The 18,649-nt window shown below is 35.0% G+C and overlaps 1 protein-coding gene across 1 annotated transcript in view; it reads left to right on the forward strand.

Moving 5' to 3' along the window:
* The first annotated feature begins 5,726 nt into the window (after nucleotides 1–5,726).
* Nucleotides 5,727–18,649, forward strand: part of jbug (filamin-type immunoglobulin domains fbug) — a 73,828-nt gene continuing 60,905 nt past the window's right edge. The window contains exon 1 of the mRNA XM_076126155.1: nucleotides 5,727–5,921. The gene's annotated coding sequence lies outside the window, so the exon portion shown is untranslated. The remainder of the gene's footprint in view (nucleotides 5,922–18,649) is intronic.

Below are 18,649 nucleotides of genomic sequence, written 5' to 3' on the forward strand. Positions count from 1 at the left end.
CGAGTGGATGTTTAAATTACGATACAATAACTAAATAAATAGAGGCTGCATGTAGCTCAGGTTAGTATTGCACTACTTAGTAAATTAACTGAAAGTTGCTTTCATTGCATAGTGTAGTAGGTGCGCAGTTATAAAACGAAATGTTTAAAGTTAATGCGCCACGCCAATGTACACGAGGCCAACCAACTTCTCTTCTACAAAATGTATGAATTACTTTGAATTAAATACGTTCTAGTGTTCTAAACTTGAATAAACTTAGAAGTTTTATGTTTTATTCGGGTTACTTTTGTATTTTTATATCTTAAATTAAATACTTGAACTTAGTTTGCTTTCGCAATCGTTTTAAGTTAGGACTTTTGACCGCAGTTATCTTTATACGGAAACTTGTATAATAATATCCTCTATTTGAGTTGTTTTAGAATGTATAGGTACGCTGAATATCATGTCTTTAATCAGACGCAATGTAACATATATTTTATTATGAGCGAGCACATATTTTAATATGACTTTATAACAATAATCTTACTTTGGTGCAAAACAATAATGTTCGGTAATGTTTTTTGTCATCAATCATGTTGATAATTAGATTGAAAGAAACATTATACAATTATTTCCGCAACGAGACGGCGCTCTTGCACACGTTGTTGTACAAAGTTTGAGGTCCCCTCTGTTATTATATTTCTGTGTACAAGATCTCAAAGCAAAGTCTCGTCGCCATGTTTACTCAGTGCCAATTAGCGAGAAGAACAAAACATAATGAATTTGGCTTGTAATTAAAACATTAGTTTTTATTGTTACACTATAAATCAAGCTTATTTGAAATTTATAATGGTCTTGCGACGCCGCCGCATCGCTAATCTTATAAATTATGAAAAACAACGAGAAAGCTATAAATTGCAATTCAGTTACCCGACACGGGTTCGTAACGAGACCGGCTCATTTGCCGTTACACTATTGTCTTATAAAACATTCTGGTTTTATTTTCATTATTTCATAAAGATAACACACCTTTCTGAATGGAATATTTGTTTTAATTTAAATTGAACTGCGGTTGATCTTGAAATAATACTGTTGTTGCCTTAAAATGAACGTCCATACATATTATCTCGGTTGTATTTTAATGATTATTGGCGTATAAAAAATTATATCCAAAACAAGATATTTTGAGTACCTAGTTGATGTAGAGTTGTTTAAAGTTTTATAGCTCGATATGAGTAGGTCTAAGAAAAGACAAAGACATTAATGAAATGACATACGCAAAACTACATATAAAAGAATTTGGGAATCACTTTGATAGATTTGTAACATTTGCCGATCCATACTTATCCAATGTGGTGGGCGTGAAATTTAATTGCCTCCCTTAAATACCTTTTGAAATTTCCAGTAAACCAGTAAAACATAGTTACAGTAACGGCGTTATTGACGTAGACTGGACCATGTAATTGTGCGTTGATCAGTTTACAGGCGCATCGCTCGTGGACAGGCACAAGTTTTAATTCACTTGTGCCCCATCCGCACCGCTACGTGCATACAAAACCGCTTTTCATTACAATGCTGTAGGACAACAAGGAAACTGGATTGGTTAGTTGAAACAGACATTATTGTAGAATGTAGATGGAAATGTGATATGTTCTGCGGTTAGATGTGAATGAGGGAAGCGATACCTGAAGTGGCTATTGTCTTGGATAGTACTGTTGCCGACCATTTGGCGACGTTTAGACAGATGTCAGAATTCTGCAGGATGGTTCAATTAATCAGTACCATGTGGATGGATAGGAGTTGGCTGGAGAAGCTGTATAATGTATCGCATTGTGTTTTGGTACACTAGACTAGTAATTCGTTCGGATTACAATACAAGAACAATAAATATTGACATTTTGATAACGTTAAAATACGTTTCTCATGCTCTTCTTTCTATAAATTTTTCTTTATGATAGTATTGACGTTAAATCAAAGAAATAATAAGTAAAAACATAGTTTCGCATGTCGTCACAATACCATATAATGATATAAGTAGTAAATACTCATTACTCTATCTGCCCACCTGTGATCAAAGAACGCTTTGCAAGGATAGCTCATCGAAAAGTAATTAACAACATTCATAATAACATAACATGTCCGAAGCGTATCAAAAGTGGGCCACTTGTTTGTTGGGAACGTTTCAAAACTGTAATTAATTTCAGTTTCACATGCATATTGTATGGAGAAAACTAAAGCCATTTACTATAATTACTCGTTAGTATAACATTTATACGGGCGGTGCTTCGGTGTGGCCCAACTCGGTTCCTGTGCGTATACACGTAATTACTTGTTAGAAAGTATTGTAAGTACCAAACATTATTAGAACATGTAATGTAGTGGTTTCAGCAACACATTTCCTAAGTTATGTGAGTTCCAGTATAAGTGTGGAGTAAGTGAAATATTGTCGTTAGTTAAAAAATAATATTGTCCTATTTTTCGCGCTTTTGGCTATTAAAGATTAAAAAAGCCTTTGGAATATTCACAGACATTTTGGTTTTGGCATTGGCTTGACCGTCGTATTCTGCATTTCCTATTTTATTTAACAACCATAAATGTGTTTATTGCAGCAAGTATCTATGGCTCTACTCAAATTCTACGGCAAAGAGGAAAATCATTTATTGTAAATGGTCACCCATTCAAGAAAAGATTGCTTCCAAGTTGCTTACCCTTATCAATCAATCAAATAGCACGGTCGGGTCGTCATTTTGTTACTGGCCTCTCATTTCATACTTGGGATAAATCAGTGAACTCGTTTCCTGAGCACTCACAGATATTTATGACACGCTATTTGCACGTAACAACGGTCTTTTTTAACATGCTCGCTTGTACGTAAATACTGGTGACATCATTCAACGAGCGGTCATCATAACCGACCTCACTGACTCATCTTTAGCCCGCGAAAAGGTTCTAAAAGGGAATGTATGTCAATAGTATGTTAAATAAAGGCTTTTGGTCAAACGAAGCAGTTTTTACAAAAACTTGTGAACTTTTATTAGCTGCGGAGAGGCGACCACGTGCTGATCCCCAGTTCATTGAAGCCAGAGCACGTTGAAAGCCACGTCGCTCTAGAGCCCGCAACGCGTTTAATTAGAACACAAAGGACAGCCCTAGAGAATCTTTAAAAAATAAAATAAAATTCCTCCATTTTATAGAATAGTACATATTTCTGTTCCACAGAGAAAACAGTGAAATAGAAAGATGTCGACAAGTGTATACGTTTCCCGGCAGCAAACCAATTCCATTTTTCATTTATTGAAAATTTTTCTTGAAACATTTCACCTGCGCCCAGTAAACATGAAAATTCAATTGCAGTTTCAGTATTCCCAGTTAGATTGTATCAAATCATGGATTTTTGTACGTCGAATATATTTATGAAATGACAATAAATTTGTGTAAACATGACTTAATTGTTTGTTGATATTATTTGTTTATTATTACGGATATTTTTATAGTCTATCCCAGGAGCATTATATACGTGTAGAAAATATGATATAAGAGAAAAGCAAAAAGGCGAAACTATTTATCATGTAGCCGCAAGACGAAATTGCAAGCTTACAAATTATTCAAGAATCAATTACTTACATCAAGAACTCGCAGGACCGTTTATGTAGGTCTTGCACAATGAGCTTAAGCTATCTGTGGGCAAGTAGTCTTATCTTATTTATTAATTGGTTAAATAAGTGTACCGGTAATGATATGTCTTTGTACCTGTTTAATATTCAAAACAATAGGAATCGTGATAGCGCCTCTGAAACAAAATTCATTAATTCGTGTTGTATTTTTTGCACAGATTTTCCCGTACCTTCGGCGGAGGCGATTTTATGGATACATAGAGCGTCGGCACCTGTGGCCTGTAAGGCCAAATGTCGTCGTGTCCTCTGTTCATTCATTCAAATTTATTCACGAGTTAGGATGGCTCGGCCTCCTCCCTCGCCTGACAATTCTCAACATCCGTGCACTGGCGCACGCGTCTCTATCATTTGAAACAACATCGTATCGTTATACGGACTTCGAGAGGAAATGAACGATCGATATTTATGAATTCTTCGGTTACGTCTGTGTTTTTGTTCGCTTTTTAAATGTATCCACTGTCATGTCGAATAAATGGTGACATTGCGTTCATATTTTATATGATACGGATTTTTCGGGCTTTATGGAAGGACGGGTAGCGCTGTCAAAGCGGCAAAATATTGCGAAGAATTTAAAATCGACAAATTCTCTTTAACATAAAGGGTCCCGCTCGACCAAACCCGCATCAAATTAAACCTTCTGCGACCCTTGAATCCAATTTAACTCTTCTACAGATAGCTGCACGCGCTTGCGGAGGGCGGTGTATTAATAATTTATGCCCACATAAATTACGAAAACATTTTCCTTTCCTTTACACAACAAACACTAATAAATTCTACGAATATCTACTTAGTTGGTGTGCTCTGTGCTCGTACGAAACGTTGACAATAATTCCCTCGCGCTGGGTGACGTCTCGCGACCGTGTGTCGTGCACATGTGTTTATTACATAAATTTCCTAAAACATGTGTCGGGCTCTTCTAGCTCCTTAATAAGAATGGTCGAAGACAATCGCTACGGGTTCTTCCGCGAGAATTCGTTCAATTGTCATTTCGACTTGCCTTTGTATTGATGTTTCCTTTACCCGGATACATGGAAACTATTGTGTAGGTATATAGGTACTAAACATGTAACATGATTAACATATTTTTTTCTACAGTCTTTTAAACTTATTTTAATGGTTAAATATCCAAATGTAAAAACTATTTATTCATATCTTTGAAAAGGGATTTAAGTAAGAAATCGATATTGTAGTAAACCACTTTCGAAATTTTCATAAGTGTCTAATTTAATCTAAAAGTTATCAGTGGTTAGCAAATGAGGACCGCTCACAACTTTTAGAGAAGACAGACGCTCACATCTTGCATAATACCTATCTTACAAAGAAAAGAATGAATGGACTAAAAAGGAGCCTTAATCAGAAATATCATAATGAAATAGTTCTCTACCTACATATGACAAACGTCGATATCAAATCAATTCTAACATATTTATGTTGTTATATTTGACATACATTTGACAGTAAATTATGTAATAAACGAACATACCATATAGAGTCGTCCATAAAGCCTATTCGTACGACATAAATCGTTTCCAACATTATTTTATTACATTGTTTTTACGATCTGCATAATAACAAATGAACGTATAATATTATGTCGTGTAATATTGTACACATACAGTCATGTTACTACTGTTCCGGAATCATCAATAAACATAAAAATGACTAACTTAATACGAATACATCAAACTTAGTAAGTACTGCTAACACACGATTATTTTTGAACTCGACAATCCAAACTAAATGTTATCTAACTCACACGTAATTACAGAACATTATGTTATGTGCTATAGATATACTTGCACATAGTATAACTGACGACAGGAAGAAAAGTAATTTTCGAGTTCTTATGGGTACAATTTCCCACACCTCGACGTAATTCACAACTATTACTGAATTCCATTGAAAAAACTTAATCGCACCGAGTGCAAGACACCATATGGCCGTTATGGCCATCAACCATGTCCAAAGACATAAATGGGCACGTTGTCGTCACAGTCGGAATACCTGTGCGCGGCGGCGGCGGCGGCGGCGCAGGGGCAGCCTTGTTCCGCGGGGCGAGGGGCGCGGCACTCCCGCGCAACCTGCTGCCTCCGTCACTCCTCGCGGCTAGTGCCTCGCCCGCGCATGCTCGGCGCCCATACGCGCTTACACAACACATAGTACGAACACTTGTGTGCTTAAAACCTTCAAAACAAACCAAATACTAGTGCTAACACAGTGAAGTGACAGAAAGATCTTGTGATGTGCTCCTAAATATTGACCAATGAGGTAAACAGTGTGATAAATACCTTGTTTTGTACCTTAATCTGCTGTTTTAGGATCAACAAGGGCATTTGTAAGTTAGCCGTGCTGCTTAGTTTAGCGTTCATTTGTATCGAGTCATTGACAAAATTAGCGTAGTGCTTAATGGCAGGTAATGTTTATAGTGTTCACTGATACTATGATCGTAGTATTCGAGGCAGGTGCATCTGATTTTGTGAATGACTCGGCTATTATTGCAGCTGACCGGTTTGTCGCTTGCATAACATAAGTTAAATGGAGTAGTGTGTCATCGAAGGCTGCGCATTCTGAACATTTCCCAAGTGCAGAAAGTGAGAAATATTAAGAAATGTAGATTTAATGACATCATCCTGTTCGCACTCCACCCACCCGCGCACGTGTCGTCACCTTGTTATAAATCAATGATTAGTGACAATTACACAGAGTGACAAATACTTAAAACTATGATAAAAACCTTAAGACAGTATTGTCTGTACACAATAGTTCGCACATGAGTAACAAAGTTCAAGTGAATGAAATATTAACGTCTGCTAAGTATTCGGAGATGACGAGGAATGTTATTATGTAGATATTTATTTTTGTTTCTATAATAGTAAGTCTGTTAGTAGTCTCGGTTTATTTCGTTTTGTGGGTTACTTATAACGAAGGCTGTGTGACGCTTGAGCCCTTGAAATCTTCTGACGTCAATTATTGAAAACATAGCTGTGAATTTTTAAAACACTTTTCCTCTTATGACAAAACGTACTCTTAACGTAATATTTATTGCTAAATATCTCACTCTATATCTCCGATAATATTACTGGAATTTTGATACTAGACTCTGATGATTTAAACTGTTACGTTTATCAACAAATGTGTTTACTTTAATGTTGTCTTTATTCTTAACCTCAAGAACTAGTTTTTTAAACATTTGCATTGAGCATTGACAAAAAGTATAAGTAAGTTGGGGTCAACGGTCACCTTCAAATGATATGCCAGGCCGAATTAAGTTTGAGAACAATGTTTAAAATCGACATAGTGTAATAAAGTCAATTTTTTTAAGTTATGACGACAACTAAGACGAAATTATCATTCAATTAAAATCAATTCGTTATTATTACGGACAATTATTATTGATCCATCTTCATGATCATCTTATCAAAGTTCAATTACTTAATTTACCTTTGCCTTGAAGTCATTCGGAAATGGTGTAAAACAATACGTTATTTTTTACTTTTCTCTCGAACACAACCAAAAAATGTATTGTGTAAAACTAGCTGTACTGAAGATGAACCAATCTCATGCATTTTATTACAAAAACGTAAATTTAATTCATCGTTAAATTACTTCGTTCTTCAAATAGTGAGTATGAAAATGCCAATATATTCCACATGACTGGGTCACATTACTGACATTACTGTTGAAATGTATTATTTGATATCTCTATTTTCCGATTTCAGCGCGTTGTTAAACGCCGTAGAGGTATTTAATCACTTATAATATACATTATATAGATAGGTGTTTCTACGTGGTTTGCACATTATCGGACGCAACCGAGCACGAAGCACGTCGTTAGCCAGCCGCTTGTTAAAAATAAAATTATACAATTTTAGCACCCCCTCGGTTTTATTCCTTTTGTACACACACCTACTTCGTTCACGATTCAAGAAAAATACCTAACTAAGGTCGTTAGTGTTACCTTTATGTATTGTATTGTTAGCGAGATTGAAAAATAAACGAACAATGAACTGAATCTGTAGGGTTTGACTACTCTTTATGATTTAGGTTAGTGGACTTTCCTAATTTCGTACAAATATAATATACCATTTTTACGAAACAAAAGCCTTAGTGGAGTTACGTAATTTCGTATAAATAAAGTATTTTTTTTTTAAACAAAATTCTAATATGTCTAAATGTACAAGATACATTTGATATTGTTAATAAAATATCCGAGCAGACTATCTGCCTAGTAAGCATTGATTAAAAACTTGAGATTTAAACGATCTTGACATACTTGGTGAGAATATTTACATCACAATTAAATTTGTGCGTCTTATTTATAAATTCATTCGCAATTTTTTATGACGTAATCTTAATATTATGCACTGACAGCCATAACTTCTAATCCTGTGATTCAAAATACTAATTAACGTGAATTGTCAAAGTGTATGGGTATGGTTTGGACGCATCTGTATGTTGTAAGAAACTTCAAGTCAAAGGAAAGAAGAAATGTTAAATTATTTTTACCGAGGCTATATACTGACATTAATTTCACTAGAAAAGTTTTCCTAGTGACGTTTCCTAGCGTTTGGTTTGAATAGTTATTCAAGCCAAACTCTTTACTAAAGTCAAATACACTACGGTCTACTAGAGTGGTCTACTCAGTAGCTTGATTCTGTACCACTATTGACAACCGGCTAGCTATCGAGAAATTTGGCACGAAAATTGGTCCAGTGCCTCTAGCGGACCCCGAAGAAACTGTTTTGACAGCACATTTTAAATGTCAAACTCTCGATACTCTACAGTATCGACTATAGAGAATTGCGCTATAGTACTACTGACTAACGTATGTATATCTACGTTATTCAGACGCATCATGAAGTATGCAAAACTGCACAGGACTGTTTCAATACACGCATCTGTCGATCTACACAGGTTCACTTCTCCAGCGGACCGGAGCATGCTCAGTCATCTTAGTAAATAATGTGCATAATTCTACGCTATCTACTTTCTATCTCGTTTCGTGAAGTGTCAGCTGTTGTTAGAAAAAAACAGCCAATTAACTGAATTTATTAATCGGCATCTGCATTTTTTTGCATTTTTATAAGCTATTGATATCTACAAGATATTTCATGAGCGTAATTTTTTATTAAAATTTCTTAATTTTTTACGACTTGGTTATTTGGTACCAATTTGAATATTATAATAACCTCGTGATTTATAATTCAAATGATTGCAACAAATTTTTTGTTTGATTTTGCGTGAATGACGTTTAGTAGATACATTGCTTAGTGACTAGTTGGCAATAACCTTATTTATTTAACGTGAACTGCAGTGAAGTTGTGAAATCATATCCATTATTAGGTCAACATTATTTTGGATCGTAACTATTCGCTTTAGTTTTGCCGCAATAGTGATAAAGGAATTTAAACTATTACAGTGAAGGACTATAAGAAAGTACGATAGTCCTATGGTAGCTAAATATTTCGTATCTTTAACCTACAAGGTTCTGATCTGATTGTAAAAAGTATTCCATGAGCTAATCCAGGCCAAAAACTATTCGAGTATTAACTGATATCAAAATCCGGTCAATACTTTTGGCGTAAAAGAGTAACAAACTTTCGCATTATTGGTACGATTTTGAACCACCTCGAAATGTCATAAAGGTTAATTTATTCGTAGTATAAGACATTGAAGATTAGTCGCCGTGACCTGAGAAATAATAGAGTAATTTCTATTATTTAACATTCGGCAATACTTTTTATAATTTGTTTGTGGGTCGCTCTACTTCATTTAATTTTACTGTGAACTAGTAAAGTGGGTGTTCAACTGTTCACCTATTACAAAATGTTATACAACCCAGTTTAAACTAAATTTATTCATGGTTTTCAAAGGGAATATTCTAAAAACAAGAGAAGATATATATATAGATATTTAATCGAATATAGCTATCGTAATATTTTATTTTTAAATAATTATTAAAAATAATTGAACTTAGCGGGCAAGACATTTAGCAAAATCAGTAACTTTTGAAATATAAAAATGACATACATCTGCACGAAAACCCTCATTAGAACAGGGGTGATAATACATTTGATACCTACAGACTCATTTCTACATCATTCAAAAACAAAATTCATCACCCATGTGCCTCTTGACCATGACTAAGCTCACCCTTGGCAATCGATTGATTTACACGGCCGCTTATCTGTCACCAGCCCCTAATTAACATAATCCGTAACCCTCTGAAATCTCTCGAGTAACGTATTAAAACGCTAGGAGATAATTCCTGTAACTAGGGATCCTTTGTAAAAATGCACACGTACGACGATGTCAACACCCTCGCGATTATTTTTTCAAATTAAAAGATATTTATTTTATTCCATGACCTAATGGGACTATTTCAATGAATGAAGGTTTAGCACTTATATAAGACGTTACAATGACTGACAATACCACCAGTAGTGATTTATGGAAAGAGCTTTATACAAACTCATAGTTACTTTTAAGTGAGTTACACAGAGACGAATCAGTTAGGACCTATGCATTAATAACTATAGACGTAATTTTCCCAATTCTAGTCACTAACAACAAAAACCTACTAATTAACTCTTTGAATGAAATAGGAACAGTAGTACCGCACTGTTTCAAGTACTAATAAGTGCTTCAGCATACCACAGGTTAAACATAATATAGGTACGAACTCAGGTCAAACTACTGGCTATAAAGTAACACCATTACTATTAATTTGAACCGCATATTTACACGCTGTTATAGCTTCCAACTATATAATTTATATAATACTAGCTGACCCGCGCAACTTCGCTTGCGTCACCTAAGAGAATTGGTAAAAATGTTCCCCGTTTTTGTAACATTTCTCGTTGCTACTCCGCTCCTAATGACCGTAGCGTGATGTTATATAGCCTAAAGCCTTCCTCGATAAATGGGCTATCTAACACTGAAAGAATTTTTCAAATCGGACCAGTAGTTCCTGAGATTATCGCGTTCAAACAAACAAACAAACAAACAAACTCTTCAGCTTTATAATATTAAGTATAGATGTAATTATATCACTAATTATTTCACATTATAAAAAGTAGAGCACTGCTGACTCTCACGAGGATTATAGGCGTGACGGGTGAGTTTACGACGTATTATAAACTAATAAAAAACCTTAAAATTAAAACGCCATCAAAGTTTTTGTAAGTGATAGTACCTTTTACTTTTAATGCCTTTGATACTCTATTAACTAAAAGAAAAATACTACTTACCATTTACCTCGTATCTTAATTAAATATTATGGTAGCTTTGAGCGGAAAACTAAACTTTCAATCAATTTTATATGACGCCACAATTCTTAAAGCCGGCACAAAAATTTATGATTACTTTCGTCATTTGAATATAAACGGTAGCGCATTTCTCTAGAGTCGGTACTGTCGTATATCAAGAGTTTGACATTTAAAATGTACTGCCAAAGTAGTTTTTACGGAGCCCAGTAGAGGCGCTAAACAGATTTTCAAAAAATGTCTAAAATGTCTGTAAAATGTCTCGATAACTAGTCCGATTTCGGTAGTTGATAACAGTATAGAATCGAGCTACTGTAGTTGTAGAATAACTTCTAAATGCAGGACAAGCGTAAGCAACAATACTTTAACATCAACAACGCTATAGAAAACTAAAAGTTCTCAGAATGTGCCATGAAATATTCCATCTAATTGAAATATGCATCGGAAGAGTGCGTGTTGAAGGCGTGCGCTTGAGTGGCTCGTGTGACGGCGGTGACGGAACGGAACCGTCTACATAATACACTTCCTACCAGCCTGATACATGCACACATAACAGTTAATATACGTTATTTATCGCTGCACAATATATAACAAACATTAGACGGTACATTTATTCTATTACGATGGTAATAGTCTGCATAAATATGTGTTATACATGTACATAAATATGCGAGTAAACAAACGCTTACAATGTGCTTATTTGTGTCTTCAATGTTGTACTTGCAGTTGTTTCTATTATTCAATCATCTGTAGGAGGAAGTATTATAAATAGATAATATAATTTAAATAATGGAACATTATTAGTTATATCTAGATGAAATAGACAACTTTTACGGAATTCGGTTGAATTGACTGACCCTACAACTTGATCGGCGAGCGAGGCCGAGCTTAGATGTTGACAAAATTTCCTTCATTTCATCTGAAAACTTCAGCCAGTCCCCGCTACAACAGACTTGAATTGTTACAACGTTCTTTAACTGCCACATTTCCATACAAATATGCCGTGACCCCAACGTCTAAATGACATAAAAGAAAAGGAAGAACTCTCCTTTAATTTCACTTATTTGTAAAAAACTTTTAGTTGAGATTACTTATTCTTGTTCTATAAAAGTTGGTTGAGTACTGAATACTTACGATGGATGTACGTAGGTACTTATATTTAGTATCACGACATGTGATCAATCTACGTCGCGTCACGTTCGTGTGAGCGGATAAAACAACATTATGTATGTAAAGGAGGGAGATGTAGCGATGCCAATTATTTATTGAACAATAACGCTATTACTTGGACGAGTACGTTATTAGGTGTATTTACTTTTAAATAATAACAAGTAGTGGTTTCGTTATGGTTAAAGGAAGTAAAACTAGTGTGGAACTCTACATAACTTTTTCTTGATCATTTATTCGTAACTTATTTACCTACTTGTACATTATTATATTTGTAATTTTCACAGAGCACCAATAAAGTATCCCTAAGGGATATAATTGAAGAAAGACCATCATTTCGAGGATCAAAAGTCGATCTTACCCCAACGATTTTAAAAACAGCTTTACTTCAAAACATAATAATCAACTTGAAAGCTTGAAATTCATCGCTAATGTCCCGGTGACATTTAGCGTCTGAATCTGTAGTTAACGTTGTGCGTATCATAATAATCAGCTCTGTGTATCAGCCGCCATAAAGTGATTCAAATCACAAGCCCGGTGGGTGGCTCAGCCTCATCGACACCCAATACCGGCCCACTGCTAACCTTTTTGTGTAATAAACATGTAATGAACTACATTAACTTGTAAAAACACTTTTTTATAGCTTAGTTCCGCAAGCGACGACATTCCTTAATCTCTGACATCCTGTTAAGTTTGGTTCTGAATAGATTTTTCTTAGAATGTACGTTTTCCTTATAAAGAGTTTGTGGGGAAGACTAGGACGATCATTTGGGAGCCCATCATGGAGTATCAAAAATCGTTACCCGCTGTTTGCAGGATGATCACGATCGGATGATCCATATAAAATTGTAGATAGCGACTTGATAACACATTCGTCGGGTCCAGATCGCACCTTATATACCAAATTTTTAAGAAAAATACGACAGTTTAAAATGGTCTTTTAAAAACCAATAATTGTAAAGTATTGCTTACGTCTCCTCTTCCCTCCTCTTCTCTCCTCCATTAAACTACTAATTATACACATACGAAATAAAAAAGATATTCCAATATACTCGTTATGAAAATATCAAGGACTCTATCACTCCGTAGGACGAATTAGCAACAGCTAATTATAAATACCTTAGAGCTCTTAAACCGGAAAAAATCATCGTGTTTTTCAACGAATTAAGATACAGTCATCACTTATGATTTATTCAAATAACTCGCCAGTGGGCGACTTTAGTCATGTCACCTCATGATCATGTCCTTCTGACTTAATATATGTATTAATAACGATGGAATGTTTTAGTCACGATACAGAGATTAGCCCTAGCAATACCTAATATGGCTGTGTTTAAACCTGGTTTCATGTACTCACTTAGTTTTTTCTAAGGGATAAAATTATCAAGATTTCCATTTTCTTTCGTAGTTTCACTTCGATCTGTCGTTTTTACGTTATGCTTGAGTTGAAACAGATTTTTATTATAAGGAAAAATGCCTTGCATCTCCATTTATTACTTTTTAAATTAAAATCATTGCGTACAATTTATAAATAGGGCAACATACGAAATATACGAAAATTGTTATTAAACGTAATAATGTCGGAACATTTGACGACTTGATTGTCAGATTGCGAAATGTTTATTGAATTTTCGTTGGCAACAAAGCATTCCTGCAATTCACTTAGAGGTTAGATTAAATTTTATTACATGCAAAGTAATATAAATTCCCAAGTATCTAGTATGCGATAGACTTTAATAAAATTATATTGCAAGTGCAGTGTTGTGATTGTCAGCCTCTTTAGAAACAGTTGCGTGAGTGCGACTATGCCGTTATGCACTTAAACATCTAACCACGCTGTTTTGTGGACAATTTCACAGTCATAAAATAAATAAGTTTACTGTTTGTGCAGAAATGTTCGCTTGTATATCTACTTGAATTATGTCTTAGTAGCTGACCTGACTCTCGCGTTTTCAATTATTGCCTATGAGTTATTCTTATCTATAATCTGCAGTACTGTACAGTTTCATCTTAATTTGTTTTGTATTTTGAGGGTAAAAGACTTTAAAACTATTTTTCGTATAAATCTCTCTATCTCTTCCATGCTATGAATTCCATATGGTAGTGAGGTCAGCCTTCCTCATCGCTCTGGACATCGTCTTCGTTGTTATTTTGTTGTTTTTGCGTACTATCTATAAGTCGTATTTATTTAAGTCGTATCGTTAAAAAGTAGATCTTTTCATTGTAGTAGGTACCTGATACAATAGGTATACAAATTGCCAAGTTCTCAACAAAGTGTAGCTTAAGTTTATGGGTTTAGGTAATCACATTGTCAGCGTTCTCAGCACCAGTTGCATTTCGTTATGCGACGATTGATCCTGACGCACAACTTGTCCAATCTAGTTAGCGTAAGTTTCACTAACTAGCTTTTGTATTTAATACTATCTCCACTCCGCATAATAATTAACTACTGCCGTGCCATTCAACTATCATTGCTTTGTTGCATCCCTAGCACAACTTGATTGAATTATATTAAAAGTTATCCAATAGTTAAGATTGTATGAATTCCAATTAAAACGCGTGTTCGTATTAATTTCCGTATTCTATATACATACATATGTACAGAATATTTTTCTCATAGGGATAGGCAAGAAACGCCACTTTGTGTGATCCTTACAAACTTTCCTTACCTCATTCACAGCCGTCTATTCCCGTAATCTATAACATAGTAAATTTATATGCTAAACGACAGTTAAAGATTTAAGTTAATAACATCACATTTATTATCATTGCATGGTAAAGTAACAAGGTCATCTGCTAAGAAAATTATATGGAAATGTGGTAGTCCTAGTCAAGTCACACATAAAACTGTTGCGGACACACTCCATAAAAGACGATATATTTACCGTAGATTACGTGAATCAATGTCTCTCGACCAGTTTACCTCATAGCATGATGAGCAGCAATTAACAATTTAGCATAAATTCTTTCTGTTAATGAGTATTCGTTCACGTCGATGTGATATTTGAGTTATGAGCAAAGTGTGCTCAGTGACGTCATGTCAGTCAATCATTTAAAATAGAGGTGACGCCTCATCAGCTGGGAAGTGGTAGCAAACACTGCCCACTGTTTTGTTATAATAGAATATCTTACATAATAAGTGAGCCGATTTAAACGCGGCGCGACCCACGCCTCGATACAGCCTCCAATACAATCATTGTTCTCTTTTGTTGGGCTTCACTCGATCATAATATACGTTTTATGTATTGTACTTGATCAATACTTTAACGAGATTCAGCGATTTGAAATAAAGCGTTCTCTTTAACGATTGTGATGAGTCTTCATTGTATAAGTTTGAAGACGACATAAAAGTTTTGACACATCATATTTGAAACAGAATCGAATAAGCCTTACGTAACGCATCAATATAGTTAACTAGAAGGTTGATATTTAAAAGACTATGTCCAAATCACTTCACAAAGATAGAAAAGCAAGACGTCTTAATAAAGTATCGTACATTTAGGCCATAAGTACGCCGATCATCCTACGACCTTTTAAGTATATGTATTCACGTACATTATGTAGGTACTAAATGTTAGTTACTGTCGGGATAAAGTTAATTAGAAGTCGTCTTGGTTTCATTGATCGTTTTGCATTCTTTCGTCGGCTTTAATGCGAACCTAAAAAGACAAGTAGATCTTTCCGATTATTGCTAGGTAGTACTCTTAAAAATGTAAATATTATATTATCTTTATAAATAAAACTGGTTTTTAAACTAATTGTAAACATATTCCAGTTCACATTTAGAATTTTAGATGCCTACTATAAAAAAGAACTATCGTAACGCACTAGGTTTCCTGTATGGCACGCAAAAATATTTTGTGCTAGCGCGAATTTGTAAATTTCACGGAACTAAATTGGACACCCGAACGTTTTCAATTTATAGGCAAAATATTTATTTAGAATTTCATATAAAAACAGGAAGCTTGGTATTTGATGAGTGGAACGAAACAAAGCACTAGTATTGTTTTTTATTTGGCTTTTTGCTACAAGCAACTAAATACTATTAAATTCCATATGCCAAATTGAAAGGCAAAGTTCGCCATATTGTATTCATCAATACACTCCATGTCATCTATCAACCCCGAATCCCGTAAAATTCTATCATGGCATGATAATATAATTAACGTCACGTAGTTTAAAGTAAATACATCTGTAGGTATAAATATAATATAAATATTATTTGCGCAATACGCTTCAATCAATACTATCGAGCATTGAGGGTTTGACAGTTAAAAGTACTGCAAAAATAGTTCCTATGATGCACGCTTGGAGCGCTGATCGGATTTTCATGCAAAAATGATCGATAGCTACCGGTTATCGGTAGATAAAAGTGATAGAGTATCGTGCTACTGTAATGGTTTTTAATATCAACTCTTTTCAAATTTCTATTAAACAGTAATATTATTACCACATAATAAGCACTAACTCTCGTATGAGCACACCGTTACGTTACCCAATCTAATAAAAAACCTCATGCAATCTTCCTTCCCCGTATTGTGTGGGTACTAGATTAATGTTAATAGGCAAATGGCGTGTATCGCGTATGTATACATATAGAGCTTGGTTCCGATTGATGTCTCACTTCCTCTTTGGAAAAACACACTATTTTCTTGTCACAGTTATAGTTTCCATACAAACAGTTGAATGGTTATAATTTACATAAATTATGTTAGTAAATCATTGGGTATTAATTATGTTAATGGATTAAAACCTTTCAAAAGGAAATGATAGAGGTTTTGACTGAAACTTTGTGTTTTTTGAGAAGCATGATTTGTAATTCGGATAGTTATTTTTTGTTTGTATTTCTAGCTCCAATAATAATGTTATAATTTTCAAATGACACAACTAAATATTCTTCTTCGACCAATGTCTTCAAACTTCTTCAACAACACAGAGGATACTAAAATATCTATCTATACTAAACTACATTTCGCTAAGTTTCTGTGGCATAAATCCGACTTTGTGGCTTAAGGTGGATAATAAAATTGTTCGCTTACATGACTTATAAAACGTGGCTGAGCTATCATTGTAGACCCTCGCATCAAGTAGTTTCAAACGGTCCTGTAGGAGCGCATACCAAACCCTTGGAAGTTTACCCGCGTCGTAAACAAAAAGTAAAGATGAGGGCCGTAATTACCCATAAACAAAGTTAACCCTCTGTCCCTTGCATGTCAGCTTGAACAGCAAATCGCGAATCGAGCCAAGTCTTGGAGCGGAGAGCGCGTGCGAGCGGGGATTACTTGAGGGATCTAAAACCCCGCTTCTATTTATACTACGTTTGCTTTGAATCTCTTCATGTGTCAGAAAACACCTACCTAATTAATGGATGCCGCGGCGCAAATCTCCCACGGGTCGTTATAATCATTTTGTTCCGTTTCATAAAAAATACCGCACCAAAATTAGGAAGCTTTATCAAACAATGGATAAGTTTGTTTTGTAAATGTGATACCAAGGCTATTGTAGCGAGATGTCCTCAAATATAACAAACAATGTACAAAAGTTGAGGGGTGTTGTGTAACTGCTTATTTACTTATTATTCTTTAGAACAGGATACTATTTATAAAGCTATCTGCCAATAAAGAAATCTTTTGTTACCTATTACTCTGCACATAACGAACATGAACATTTTCTGACTAAGTCCTCCATTCACTTTACAAGCATCTTAACCTTAAGAATTAGTCACGTATATAATCCTCGCTGTTAGTGGTAGGTACCCCATGTACCATGACCATGGTATTTAGCAATGGTGCTTGAACTTTTTCGGCACAGTTCTAACTCAGATTCAATACGTATAAACAAACCGTATAGTGGGAGGAAAAAAGCAGCTCAGCATTTTCCATAGAACTATTCATATTAAAATGCAGACGAGTATCAAACAACTGTGCTCTTTGAAATGAAAATTGTGTTTCAGTGATACACAATTTCGAATAGAACTGCGTTACTTTGAGTTGGTTGCAGTCAGTCATGTTAGCGAAGTGTGTTCGGCGACTAATTAGTGCGTGGCACGGAACCTGCGACGGTATATTCTCAGCAAATGTTAACTTTATCCTCTGCGAAATAATTGCAGCGGCCCTTAGCAGGGTCTCGCGATATACGCGCCGTACTCATCATTAACATACCTCACGTATTCAACAGTACTGACTAAGAAGTATAATTGCGAACTAAATGCTGAAATAATTATGAGAATTTCAATTCTTCATATCATTGAAAAAGGCGGCGTTTTTATTTGAGACTTGTTCTCACACTATTTCATTTAGAATTTTAGTGTCGTTAATCCTTAGTCGACATGACCGCTGTTATCATTGTCATAATAATACAATATACATATGTATAATTACTTGTTATCTAACAGGAAACTTTTATAAAAAGGTAAAGTATACTGTCTGATTTTCATGGCGTCAGTAGAACCGCATCTTTACCGACGTATCGCGGCAGTAATCCTAAACTGTTCTCGTAATAGATGTTACCGCGCAGTACTTTACACCGCAATATATTGTTGATGACTTCTGCCGTTCTCTCGTA

This window comes from Anticarsia gemmatalis, chromosome 2, assembly GCF_050436995.1.
Source record: "Anticarsia gemmatalis isolate Benzon Research Colony breed Stoneville strain chromosome 2, ilAntGemm2 primary, whole genome shotgun sequence".
Lineage (NCBI taxonomy): Eukaryota > Metazoa > Arthropoda > Insecta > Lepidoptera > Erebidae > Anticarsia > Anticarsia gemmatalis.